This window comes from Rhopalosiphum maidis, chromosome 2, assembly GCF_003676215.2.
Source record: "Rhopalosiphum maidis isolate BTI-1 chromosome 2, ASM367621v3, whole genome shotgun sequence".
Taxonomy (NCBI): Eukaryota; Metazoa; Arthropoda; class Insecta; order Hemiptera; family Aphididae; genus Rhopalosiphum; species Rhopalosiphum maidis.
Genome location: NC_040878.1, coordinates 31,336,963 through 31,351,485, shown reverse-complemented (window position 1 = coordinate 31,351,485; position 14,523 = coordinate 31,336,963). Strand labels below are relative to the sequence as shown.

Sequence of the window (14,523 nt, the reverse complement as noted above, 5' to 3'; positions counted from 1 at the left end):
CAAAACTACATGTGCATTGATAGAAATAAAACAATACTATTATCGTAAAACCCCCAAAAATCACTATCATTAGAATGTAAAAGATTGTAAATTTAGTAATGTAAATACTGCTTTTTATCATTTATATGATATATGTAATTATAATAAGACCTATAATGTAACCTTGTTTTCAGGCATTCAAAATTTAAATTTTAAATTTTATAAAATAAATAAAAATTATACAATCAATAGTTTATCAAAATTAGATACTATTTTATTATTGTTCTATAAATTACAAATTACAATAAAATTATTGAAATAGTAAAATTATTGACAGAGTCAGAAAACAAACATCACTATTGTTTATCGAATATTGCCCGTATACAAATTTAAAAACATTAAAATGACCTAGCAATATTTTGTATATTTACTAGGTATTATTGTTTTTAAACGCAAAACAATTGATAATAAAATCTTAAATCTTTGACCCCGCAGATATGTGAGATGTCAATTAAATTAAAAATGCTAAAAAAATATTTTTCTTGTGACTATGTACAAAGATCATATTAAATAAATATATTATTATTCAAATTATTTGTAACTTTGATATTTGGTTGTAATGTCGATCATAGAATTTTCAGACTACAAACGTTAATTCAAAATAATTTACGCAATAAGTTTTTCTGCATAAAAACAAATGAATGTTTTCTTATTAAGTTCGCATAACAAATATATAAATTATAATTATATATATGTGTGTGTGTGTGTGTGTGTGTGTGTATTTAACGTGATAAAATAATAATTTAATTCTTAAGTTAAATAATAAATAGTAAGAAGGATTAAGAATGTTGAATTTTAAATTTAAGTTATGAATTAACAGATCAAATTTTGATAAACAATCACTCGACACAATTTTTAAACATTATTGTTAACACTAATCTGATAAAAAAATAAACTTTACAATATTGACGTTACAATGTTAGTACAATCACTAAAATATCTGATTAAAAACGTCATTATCTTCTAAGGTTTACTTTAATATTAGGGATAATAAATACGAAATGTATATTGAATACATTTAATAACTTGTTTTCAATTTTAAACTATTTTTTTTTTATAAGAGTACTTGTTAACATTGAAATCATTATTATAATATTACACGAAGACAGGAAGAGTATGTAATGTAGGTAGGCTACCTACAGGCTGTAGGTACAAGTTTTCAAGATCAACATTTTTATAATATGAAATGGTATAAATTAAATAAATTTAAATTAACCTATTTGAATTATATTTATTGTTTTATGCATCTACGGATTAAATGGAATTATATATACATACTAAAATTTAAATTTAAATTTTACTGAGTAAAGTAGTTATAATAGTGTAACTATGTATTCCTAAAAATTATAAAGCAAAATTAAAAAAAAAAAATAAATACAATTTATTAAATTTACTTTTTTTTTCCGCCAAAAAAAAAACAAGGAACGGGTGGGAACTGTTTATCATAATACTTACATAGAAAATAAGATATTTATATGTTAAATTTAGATATATTTGATAATACATTTGGCTTTTGTTTCTTGATGTATGGTTTTTAAGTATAATCAGGGGTTAAATTTTTAGTAATTATTAATAAGTATACCTATATAATAATTTACAATTAAGCAAAATTTAATTAATATGGATACTTATGTTCTAAATCTACAAAATAACACCACACATGAGTTCCTATTAACTACATTTTTCACCATTTTGTTGTAAACATTTTTACTTGAAATAATTAACATTATAATCTTTTATAAGTTGTAACATATTAATTTTTAATAACTATCCATCAATGTATAACATTTTTATCCGTCATTATTTTCTACATTAGTAAATAATAATATCATACTCATACGATATATATACTCGACATGCCGCGCTTAATTCAGGTATTATTGTCATTTCCACTCATATGAATACAACACATAGGACTTACGATTAACATGCTCCTTTCTTTTTAGTAGTGTCAATAAATCGAGTTATAGTTGGAGTAATAAACCGTATTTAAGATTCTACAATATATTGAACTGTTTTTATATATCAGATCATAGTATAGTCTAATTCGACAATATTATGAGTTTATGACCTATTTTTCAAAAAAAAAAAAATATTCCTAAGATGTGTGTAATCGACGAGTTTATAATAAATAAAGATCGTAAAAACTTAAAATTGTTTATACAGGTATACGATGGTATACGATAGTGAACTTCAAATTATATAAGAAAAAGTAACCGTGACGATTACCCAGTCAAACTGCAAAAGCATCAACTATAGGCGATCAAGGATGCACGAATAAACACACGAAATAAATCTTATATATTTAAAAACCGGTGTTGATAATATAATACTATTATGTTATGTAGGTACCTAAACGTATTTCCTACATGCAAACGGGCGCTTTGGCGATTGGTGGTATAAGTTACGCAAAACCGTGGTTTACTGCAGCTGTAGTGTACGCCCAATTTCGTCGTCTTGGACAACGAAGCTCGTGACCTCATTGGAGCCAAGTTCCGATGTACCATCGTATATATTATATCCTGCAGCATAATATCCTGTATCCGACGCACAGGTCGTCAACCGCCGTGTAAACAAAAATAAATACGATTAAATATATTTATCGAATTCACTATGATAGAAATGTTTACGAATCGGAAGAAAAAATAATACGCGATAGTCATATTCAGTCAGAAAAGGCGACCGACCACATGTTGTAGTTATATACCAGCCATGGCGAGAAATACATTATAATATATTCATTCTATTGCAGCATAATAATTATTCTTTTCCGAACGAAAAACATTTTATGCTCCCACAAATTATGCATTATTCCTAAGACAATAGACAAAAATAACCTATACCTAATGTGATATCATCGAACGTATTGCGCGATCCTTGACACGGATGTTGTTAGCAGGACCGAAAATATATATGACTGATGAAACGTGTATGGGGTATCCTTTTTTTTACTATAATGTTTGTGTATCTGTAATAGGTATGCATAATGTCACAAGGTCTTTGTATTTAATATAATACTAGATAGTTCGTCAAATATATATTTTTTTTTAGAGAACTGCACGTCGCACGTGGATAACACTGATTATTGTCTAACTACTATATAGTAGTTATAATCATATTAATGGAAATAGTTCACGAGTTATTGAACTTCCTTTATAATACTATTATTTTTTCCATTAATTTATTAGGTATTAGACAGTATATTATTGCAGAATATGTCATTTAGGTTCTTATATTAAAAAAAAACTCGAAGAATCAAGAATCCAAATATGTAAACGATCGTATATTATATAAATGTGTTCTTATTAATACGTTTTCAGATAAAATAAAATATGCATAGTAAAATTAATGAAACCATTTATGATAGAAATAAGAAAGGATAACTACAAGGATTTTAATGGAATTAAGTTACAAGAGGGAAGCATGAATAATTGCAGCAAACCAATTAAAAGATTTAAGACGAAAAGACGAAGTAAGCTTAATATAAGGTTTAGGCACCGATTTTCTATAATATATTATTATTTATATTATTTAGTAGGATATTATGATTTTCAATAAATTGTTATGTGTTTACACTGTTTACAGTTATTATAAAACACAAATAATAATCACACATAAAAACTTTTTAAATCATCTATGTATTTGATTTTATTGTTTTACATAGAGATCTCACATATTGCTTTTCTGCATGAATTAATCATTTAGCAAGTACTATTCACCAATATCTGAAAACTATAGTATATTTAAAAATACAATCTTATTAGTAAAACATAATAACTAATTTAATTTTTAATTTTGAAATTTAATAAAAATTTATTTGTGTAGAATTAATAACAGCTTAATAAAAAAAAAATGAATTGTACCATAGTGAAACTGGGAAACTAACTAAAAAAACTTATTTGTTTAATGTCAACGACGAAAATCAAGAAAGAAAACAATTAATTATGCCTACATATATAAGCATATGAAATATTTAGAACCTAATTATTTGTCTAGTGTTTTTACGAAATACAATAAAAATCTTTACAATAATACAACAGAAAGTAGAATGTTAAAAATGTAAGTACTTGTAAATGTTCCTATAACCATTGTTTTGGATATTTAAGGCGTAAAAATATAGTCAGCTTATAACAAATTTTTTTAATTTCAATGAAAAACCTGAGGATGCTGAAGCTCCTCTATCTTTTTTTATAATGTTATTTTAAGGTTGTGGATACCTGTTACTATTAAAATCTAAATTAACATGAAACAATTTGCTGGTGCTAATTTCAAAATTGGGGGGTGCTAAGCACACCCAACCTCCTCAAATTGCGTCCATGAAGATTTGATACATTTAAGTACATTTAAATGATAATCAGTTTTTCTTCAATAAAATATACTACTCAATAAGGAGATTTACTAATATTACGATAAATAATAATACGCAAATACCTACTATTAAGCTGTTTTTAAAGTTGTGAACTTTAAATAACAATACTTAGTTAAAGTTAAAATAACTAATAAAAATAAATGTATCTTAAGTACATGTAAATTACTAAACAGTACACGAAGTTTTCAATATAAAAAACTAAGAAAATTTTACACTTAACTAATCGATTTAAAACGCTTGGTCTAATTGTAAACTGGCATAGTCTTATATTATTATGCGTTTATACTATATTTTAAAATTGTTATTCAAATATATGTATATAGTATCCTATTTCTATATTTATATGTATAAGTACCTTATAGATAAGATTTAAACAAATTAATAACACTTATTAACGTTTTATTAAAATACATTCCTAATTTGAAGTATTATAATATATTAATATCTGTATATTCCTTCGGAAACGCGTTGTGTAGCACATAAAACGTAATCCTTTCACGATAATAACAAACATAGACTATATTATAGACTACTGTCTACACTAAAAGCACATATTGCATAATTTGTATAAAACGAGTTTACTGGTTACATGAAGAAAGACTTAGTCATATTTTCGTATTTATTCTAAATATTAGAACGCCACACTAAGGTTTGTTATCTTCATCTTCTCACACGTATAACATGTAAAACATGTTCACTGTAAACTGCACAAATCGGTCATAAATTAATGGAAATTGTTTTTAATATTAAAACATCTATTTTTTTGTAAACATAAAAACTAAAACAATGTTTTTAAGAATTCCTGATATATTTGTTTAACGTATTTAAAATATTCTTAAAATCTGTAGAATACATCTACCCACTATTACTCAAATTACGAAAACTTTTTTTTTCATTATATTGATACAAATTATGAGATTTCTTCAGAAATGTTATTTTATTTATACGACTATATTTTTATTTAATTTATTTATTTAGCGTTGAGTATACATCTAAAACGGCTGAAAGGCATAAAAGTCAGGTTATAATTATTGATCATACGAGGTCTACTCAAAAAGCTCTTTTTTGAATGCTATGATTGATAATATCTCTAGAATAAATTTACAAGCATCATAACCTTATAAGTGGCAAATAAAAATCCTTTAATTTACTTTTTACATTTTACAAAATTACAATTTATAAGCGTCTAAAGAGAATGAAATTGCGTTTAGATACATAATTATTTTTTATTAAGTGTAATCTGTATAATGATTGAAACTATATATTTAAAAAAAACTTTACAAAATTTTAGATATTGTGATGTAAATATATTGTATTATATTCAGTCAAAATTAAGAATGTTTTTTTTAGAGAGAAATAAAAATTAGTTTTCACAAAACATGATAATTGCTCTAGATAACAATAATATTTAAATATTTTGCATACAATATCATGCACATTTAGGTCATATGAAACCTTACATAACGGTATATTGATATATAAAATAGTCTATAGAATACTTTACATTTCGACCAAATCGTATAAAATGCAATAATTAATAATATAATTTTATTGGATTAGAATCATTCATATTTTTTAATAATCATTCTTAATTTATAACAAAGAGTTACATAAACTAGTGATTAATTTATAAATACATTGTTAATACTATTACCAGCTATTATCTATTATTTTTATAGAATTTTGTAAAATCGTTTTACATACCTACTTATTTAGTGTCCATAAGTATATAAATCGATAAAATATTTGTTTTAATCAGTACCTTTGAAATTTGAGATAGCTGGCAGCTGCCACTGATTGACACGATACTATTATATACTTATTACTATAATACAAGTATGTAGATATAAATGCATTATGTATATAATAGTTCAATAATCATAATATAAATAAATAACGATAAAAATTACTGGAAAGAATGGGCCACTCATTATACAACAACATTTTGAATAAAAAAGTAAAAACCATTTAGGTATCGTCAAAACTCAAAAGTAACATAAAATTAAAAATCAATATACTTTAATGAACTGTCTTATGCATATATATAAATATAGGTTAGGTCATTAGCCCTATTATTATTTTCGAACGAATTGTCTTCCATATTATACATAATATTATTCTTCAATAAATTAACCTTAATGTTATGGAGTTCAATAAACTTCATAGAAAATCTATGTACCTTGATAAAATTATTCAAAATCGATTCGGCAGCTATTCATGCATCTGCCCAATACACGGGTACGGTGTACTTGTGGTGTATATATAATATAATAATTATATTTTTGAGTGTATTTATGTGTATACGATAACAATTAATATGGTGTTGAATATCTCGATTCGTTTTAGTCGCACACTACTGCGCGCATAGGTAAACGTTAAAAAAAATCCCAGTCAGGAGAACTCGTGTCGACGAAAACAAAACTATTCGGTTGAAAAAAAATATTAAACGGAAAAATCGGCGATAACAAAAATATTCGTCGGAAACGAAAGCCGAGATTGCGCGAAATACGCGTACACTACAACGGCGAACGTGCGTTTCGGCAAGCCGTTCTATTCAGACTACGCGCCACTGTCTAAACAGCGAGTATTAGGTAGGTATATACCACTCCGCCGGTCACTCGCCAAGACCGGCGCCGTGCGTTACCACGGTAACGCATCCAATGACAATTTATTAGCGGCGTTCTCAGTCATAGCCGTCCGACGCACCTGTGACTAAGATTGAGCGCATCGTATCACAACACGATTTACGCGATACGACGAAAACATGTTGATTGTTGAACGATGCATTACGAAATTAAACGGAGTGCATTTCGTGGTAAATTCGTTATTTATTATAATCAAAAAATGCACACGTCCATAGGTTTTAATTTAATTATTGTTGTAGAAACTATGAACTTCAAAAAACCTATAATACTCCCTATGGCTATCTACACGGAATACTTACGATAGGTTTTTTCTTCGATTTTATACCTATTTCGCGGGCTCAGGGATGTGTGTTTTTGAAAGCTATGGGGTCAACTCATCTCCGCTGATTTCGTGTACCCTGTAAATCTTATATTGGTAAGTATTGTATACAGACGCAAACGCAGAAAACAATTTTAAGGAGGGGGGGTTGAAAAATTGTTCATAATATAATTCTATTCATAAGTAGGTCAGATAATTTATTTTTTGTTCTTGATATTTCGGAGGGGGTTTAAACACCTACCCCCCTTTGTTAGCGCCTGTCTGTATAACACCTACCAATGCGTTTTTATTTTTGAGAATATTTATGTCGATCTGAACAAATACGCGTAGATTGAAAAGTGCATATATATTTTAGTATTCGGGGACAAATATAACTTGGATTCTGAACAAAGCGAGATTATTACATTTATATACAGATGTGGTTGAGTTTATACGATTATTAAATTATTAAAGATCTTTAAGCTAACAACTTTGAGTTGGAGGGTTACCCGTAGTCCCACAATAATGCTGTCTGTCGTTTGTTTTATAAACTATACGTACCCTACCTATATTTATACCAAAAATCTTAAGTTGTTGGATTTTATTGTTTATGTATACTTCTAGTTGTGTAAAATCTATATTATGTATACTATTTATGTTTTTATTATCTACTTACATAGTATTATGATATTGTGTTATTGTAATAATTTGTTTATAGTGTTATCAGCTTATATAGTTTTGTATTTATAAATGCAAAATAAATGATATTTTTTGAGGACATTTTCAACAACATTGGTTAAAAAAACTAAAAAGTTAATAGATAAGTTCTAATAGGTATAAAATTATACATAAATGATACAATTTCAGCGTCATAAATATTATATTTAATATTTATTCGAACTGAACTAATTGAAAAATGATTGTCCTAATGGAATTATTTGTTTTTAAAATTGCTATTTATTTATATAATATTATAGTGGACTTTTTTTCAATTATTATCTTAATCGTTTTACTACTTTTAAAGTTTAAATAATTGCATGAAGATATAATTTCAATATTAAATAATATGATTTAGATGCTAATTTAATATGTATTTTGTTATAGTAATTAATATAATTATTACTATAGCACCTTAAATTATTAAAGTTAGCATATTCATAATGCTGCAAGGTCGACATTTTTTAAAGCACGAGAAAAGTTGTAGCACTTATTATACAATGCTGAATGTTCATGTTTCAAAAAATACTGATAGAGTGCTTAAAATGCATGTTAGGGTTAAATAAATTATCATACAAAAATAGTGAATTAATAGTATTTAATTCGATGATCAGGTGTTTAGGCGGTAAAGGTAATGAACACAAATATTTTATATTATTATTTATAATACAAATAACAAAATCGTTGTAAACAAAAGTTGAATAGTAATAATAAAATGTATTAATGGTATTATTTGATTTTACTTTTATTTACTTGTAAATATGTTATGATAAGACAGATAATTTCATGTAAGTACTAAGACTTGAAATTTTTATCCAAGGTTACTTGAATCATATTCTAACTATTAATTTATTAAACTTTAAAAATCTTTACCAACATTTTTTTATGAGTACTTAAAATTTCAAAAACTACACAACTGCTTAAATTAACCGAGCTTCGCTCAGTATTGTTTTTTCAATGCGATGCTTTGTCATTACTTTCAAATTTATAGTATAATAATACATACCTACAACTCCACATTATCTTGCTCCAAGGTGAAAAAACATCTATTCTCAGTATCTTGTCAGTATTTTTTTTACTGTATGACTTTTAACTTCTTATAATTAAAAAAATATATATTTTGTTATAATCCATTTAATGCCAGTCTAATTTAATGTAATAATAATAAATACTTCTAAGTGGATTGTTATTGTATTGACATTATGGTACCGGTACGGGGTATATAATATAGTTTAAGGTCAAAAAAAAAATATGCATTTAATTTAATATACACTTAGACTGTTAGATATGTTATACGATATTCAGTTATAGTACAAACGTTACAACATTAGAAAAACCACTATAATTATTGATGCCATAAATATGTCCATGGGTCCATTTAACGGTTGTGGATAAGAAAAACACATTTGTGATTGCTGATTAATAATATGGATGATTTAAGAATCTCAGATCTTTTAATATTTCTTTAAATAAATGTATTAAAATAAAATATTTAAGGATTAAATTCAATAAGACTTGACCGCTTAAAATTGCGATTTTAAATTTAAAAACCCGGAGAATTCGTTGTGTTTTAATATTTAATATATACATACTATGTATAGTAAATTTGAAGTATGAGTATACTTACTTACCATATTTTGGCATTGAGTAGGAACCTGTAATATATATTTTTAAATTTGAATTTAATGATAAATCGTTGTATATATCCAAAAAACGATTCTGAAGAATTAAGATAGTTGGTGGATTAGTAGACTGTGAAAAAGTAAATCAGAGTCTATCCCCGTTATGGCTAAGCCTAATGTATAAAAATGTAAGCATTTACCGAGGGTAACTATATTGTGTATTATTTATTTAAATAAACAATGCCAAATGGGGAGAAGTAATGTACTAACCGAATTTGAGTTGCCTTTATGCAGCTTGTTAAAATAAAATAAAAAAGTAATGAATTAGCATATAGCTTTATTTTTAAATTTTTATTTAAAAAATTTAAAATCTATACATTTGTGGTACAATAGTCAATAAGTTAATAAGATAAATAATTTTAAATTGACGCATTAGCATATAATATTTCCAAAGGGTTATCTCGTAATTTCATTATTTAATTATAATTACATTTTTAATTCCGTAAGTTTAATTAATGTTTGCCAAAAAATTTAGCTTATGTGTTATACCTTATAAGTCAATACTGATATACTTTAGAATAGTAAGAAAATTATTTCGTAGTATAAATAAGTTTAGATATTTTAATATTTTATTCAGAAAATAATAATATAAACAGTTTTTATTGTAATTATATATTTTATTACATTTTTGTAATGTATATTATGAAAGTTAAAATATGGGGGTATAATGATTCTTTGTCTCGTGTAGTCATATAGATAACACATAAACTAGAATACTGAAATTATAATACTTGAAGAATCTAGTAAAATTGTATTAATTATTATATGTATTATCTATATAGCTAATAATTTATAATCTAATTTCATAATTTTATTAAAATCTAAACTGAAATATCTTAATATTCTTTAAATAGGTATTCCCATAATTTTGTTTTAGTATTTTAAACATCAATTTAATATTAGTTTTTAACAAGTCTCTGCACTATTTGTACGTCAGACATCTTGAAGGATTACTAGAAATTTTATTAGTTGATAAACTTTAGATCGAGGAGTTGAGTTAAATCCAAGGTGATCGGTGAACCTCTTGCATAGAAAATTGTTGCTTATTTCTAAAAAATGTTTAAACGCAAAATAAATATTAAAGGTGTAATTATTTATTATAATACATACATGTTACATCACATGGAATTTATTAATTTTCTCAGGGAAATAATCGCATTGTTTTCAGATATGAGATGAATGATATTTTCACATAACTGGAATGTCCACTATCCAATTATCAATTAAATTTTAAATAAAATAATACTTATTTTAATACTAGAAACGTTATTCTACTGGTATGCAACTATGTTAATATTTCATATTTTTAATTATAAAAAAAATATTTATTTAATACTTTTTTCAAGATCAAAACTATTCTCAAATAAAGAAGTTTTACTCTTCAGTATCCAGAAAAATATGTTTAAATTTATTGATTATATATAATTCAAGATGTAAGAGTCATTTAATATAGGAAGTAATTAATAAGCAGTAGCTAGGTGTTCACTGTTCATACATTTACATACTTATATAGTCAAAATAAATCTTTGTAATAAAGTAGCAACTTATAACAACTTTTGCTTAACAGTATGTTATTTTTTTCATATATATATATATATTTTTTTTGTTATCTATAAAGATTATGTCTAAAGATAAATTTACTTTTTTTATTAAACAATTGTATGAACAATTATTTTCAATTTAAATTTTATCGACAATTTAATATAAATAGCATCCTTGATGTTTTGAATCGTCATTGGCATAGTTTAGATCCAAAAATAACAAACAAAAATGTTAAAATAGTGAAATAGTGAAATTTTTAACGAATATTTACTACGAGGAATGAAGGTTAGGATCATAAAATGTAAGATTTTACTCATTGTCAATGATAACAGCAAATAATCAAATTATACTTTATTAAATCAAGTCAAACCACTTTTACTGTAATTACAAATATTAATAATATTTATGTGTAGCTATTAGTTTAGTTTTTTCATTTAATTTAATTGATATTATATGCATTTCATCTGACCTTATAACATATTGTATGGTCCAGAACATCAACAATTATTTATCCAACTGGTTCTCTCAAATAATAATCTATTTTCTACTAAAGAACTATATCGATAAGATATATTTATTTATATTTATTTGGTTTGCTTATAATAATAATGTATGTATGTACAGTAACAATAGGTCAAGGGGATACTAAATCGATTTCCTTCAAAATGTAGTGCAAAATAAAAATATTTCGGCATTATAAGCTTTAATATATTGGTATGTAATTATAGAATAAAAATGTGATAGGTATAGTATCTATCTACTTATTTTAATGTATATACTTGTCTAAATAATATTTTTTCAATATTTCCATGAGCAAGATTTAAATTTTGTTTCTATAATTATAATTTATTTATTTTATGGGTTTACTATAACAATTTTAACATATAATGTATAATTATTTACTTGTTAGATTAATAATTTATAAACAAACTATGGATATTCTTATATAGGTAATCATTCGATTTTCATGAAAGTTAAATCAAACAATTTAACGACATAAAATATTTTTTCATAAAATCGTACACCAAATTTAATAATTATTTATTGCACCAGGGGTGGATCAATTATGATTAATTATGAATTTGTATTTGGAAACGTGTTTGATAAGAAGTTTAGTTTGAAAATTCTAGAATATACTCTTGACTCTATCCAACGAGATAACACGTATTTTAGCGCCGATTCTGTAAATATCCAAGTGACACCCTGCTATAGTGAAATTTGTGTTGATGGCTGCAGAGCCAGGAGAACCGATTTTTGTTGCGCCACATAGCGTCCTCTCGCTGTACAGAGTACTCGTTAGTTATAAATCTTTAAACAATGATAAATTTTCAAGACATAAAGAATTTACCTAGAAAATATTTTAGAATAAATAAATAATATTTTTTTAGTCAACTCTAATTAAATCCACGGAAATGGATACTTTAACTCTAATTTTTAATATAATATTTAACCTTCTACTTGACAATAGGAGGTCATTCAAACTTGTAAATTTATGAGACTGTTTAATTATTCTCTACTTTTCTGTGTTCAGATATTTATCTTTACTGTTATGCACTAAGATGTTATAGCATGAAATTAAAACTATTAATTAAATAATTATATAGTAAATCGTTTTTTGTTTAAAACATATTTTCAGAACTATTTATTTATATTAACAAATTCCTTAGTAGGTTTAATTGTGTTCGCATACTCTTTTAAGAATTATAACAATTTTCATCCTAACCAATTATTGATTAATTTATTCTTTATTGATAATAATATTATATTTATTTGTTGATCTAGTTTTATAACCAAAGTTTATTTATATTTTAGTATATAACTAATTTAATTAGCATTATTTTATTGCTGTCAGTTTTTTGTTTATATATATTAAATTTGCATAGTTATTTTAATATTTTGGAAAACGATTGGATGACGTTTATTAGTTTAATTAACATACCAAAAATGAGATAGACCTAAGAGAAAATTAAATTTTTTATGACCATTAAGATAAGATTATATTATATACTCAAAATAATTACAAGCCGCAAATATTCATTTTCCTTTTGACATGCCTAATTAGTAATTATACGCAGTAGGTATTCTTACGTATATTGGTATATTTAAACTTTGTAATGCAACAAAATTCCTCTATATTTTTGGTATAAATGTCACCATTCAATAGATTCTTATTCTTAAGTATAAACATTTTATTAAATCCCCGAAAAATCCTAGTCACTTTTACTCTTATGGACAGACTATATACAAATTAGGCATAATTCCTGCACAAATAATAGGTATAGTGCAAAAGCTAATTAAATTATATGTATCGAGTATTTCTATTTCCATAAATACTTGTTAAAAATAATTTTGAATATTTATTTAAATATTTTTACTATTTTATTTACAATTATATTTTTCTTAATACTACTCTGACAGTTATAAACAATTATTTTTTTTTATAAACTAACCTAATGAAATGCTCACTTACTTAAAAGTAGCAATAATATCAATGCAAATATCTCATTTGTTATATTTTATATTAAAATACAGTGAAATAAAATTTGAACTAGCTTTAAATAATATGTTTACGTATGTACGATGTGTAGTTAAATACTGTTATATTTTGACTATAAAGCATAAAATATTAAAAAAATTAAAAACATAAAATTAGTTGCAAGTACCCTCAGATTAACATGAGATGAATTTTAAGTTTAATTAAAAAAAATATTATTACTATTATGATACCAAATTAAAAGATTTTTAATAGTTTAAAATTAAGAAATAGTAGTCATTATATAATATATAAATGTTTCTCTTTTTTCGAATTCCACTAGATATCTACAACTTTACAATAGTCAGTGGCTATTAAGATCACTGTATTGCTTACTACATGTCGTAATATTTATTTTACTATACTTAATATATTATATATTATACTTAAATCAATAATTTTGAGAAATCAGATAATTTTGGGTAATTGGTCTCAATACGATAATTTATAGGTTTATAAAATATTTTATTTTTTCTTACCTATAAAAGCTACATAGCTTAGATAGTTTCACAACCAGTAAGTATTTAATGTATATTTATATATATATATATATATATATATATACGAATAAAATTTGGATATGGTATTTTTAAATTTTAACTCTGATTGTTCATTATTCATTAATATCTACTAACACCTTCATTGATATTTACCGATGAATAAAAATCGATACATAATAATTAGAAACTATTTAAATG

The 14,523-nt window shown here is 24.7% G+C and overlaps 1 protein-coding gene across 2 annotated transcripts in view; it reads right to left on the bottom strand.

Annotated features, from left to right (window-relative positions):
* LOC113553878 (ATP-binding cassette sub-family G member 4-like) overlaps window positions 1–14,523 on the bottom strand; it is a 36,312-nt gene that overhangs the window by 20,005 nt on the left and 1,784 nt on the right. The window contains exon 1 of one of the 2 annotated variants that reach the window (XM_026957435.1): window positions 6,588–6,978. The exons of the other annotated variant lie outside the window; for it this stretch is intronic. The gene's annotated coding sequence lies outside the window, so the exon portion shown is untranslated. Of the gene's footprint in view, window positions 1–6,587; window positions 6,979–14,523 lie in introns of those variants that run through there. 2 annotated transcript variants of the gene reach the window in all.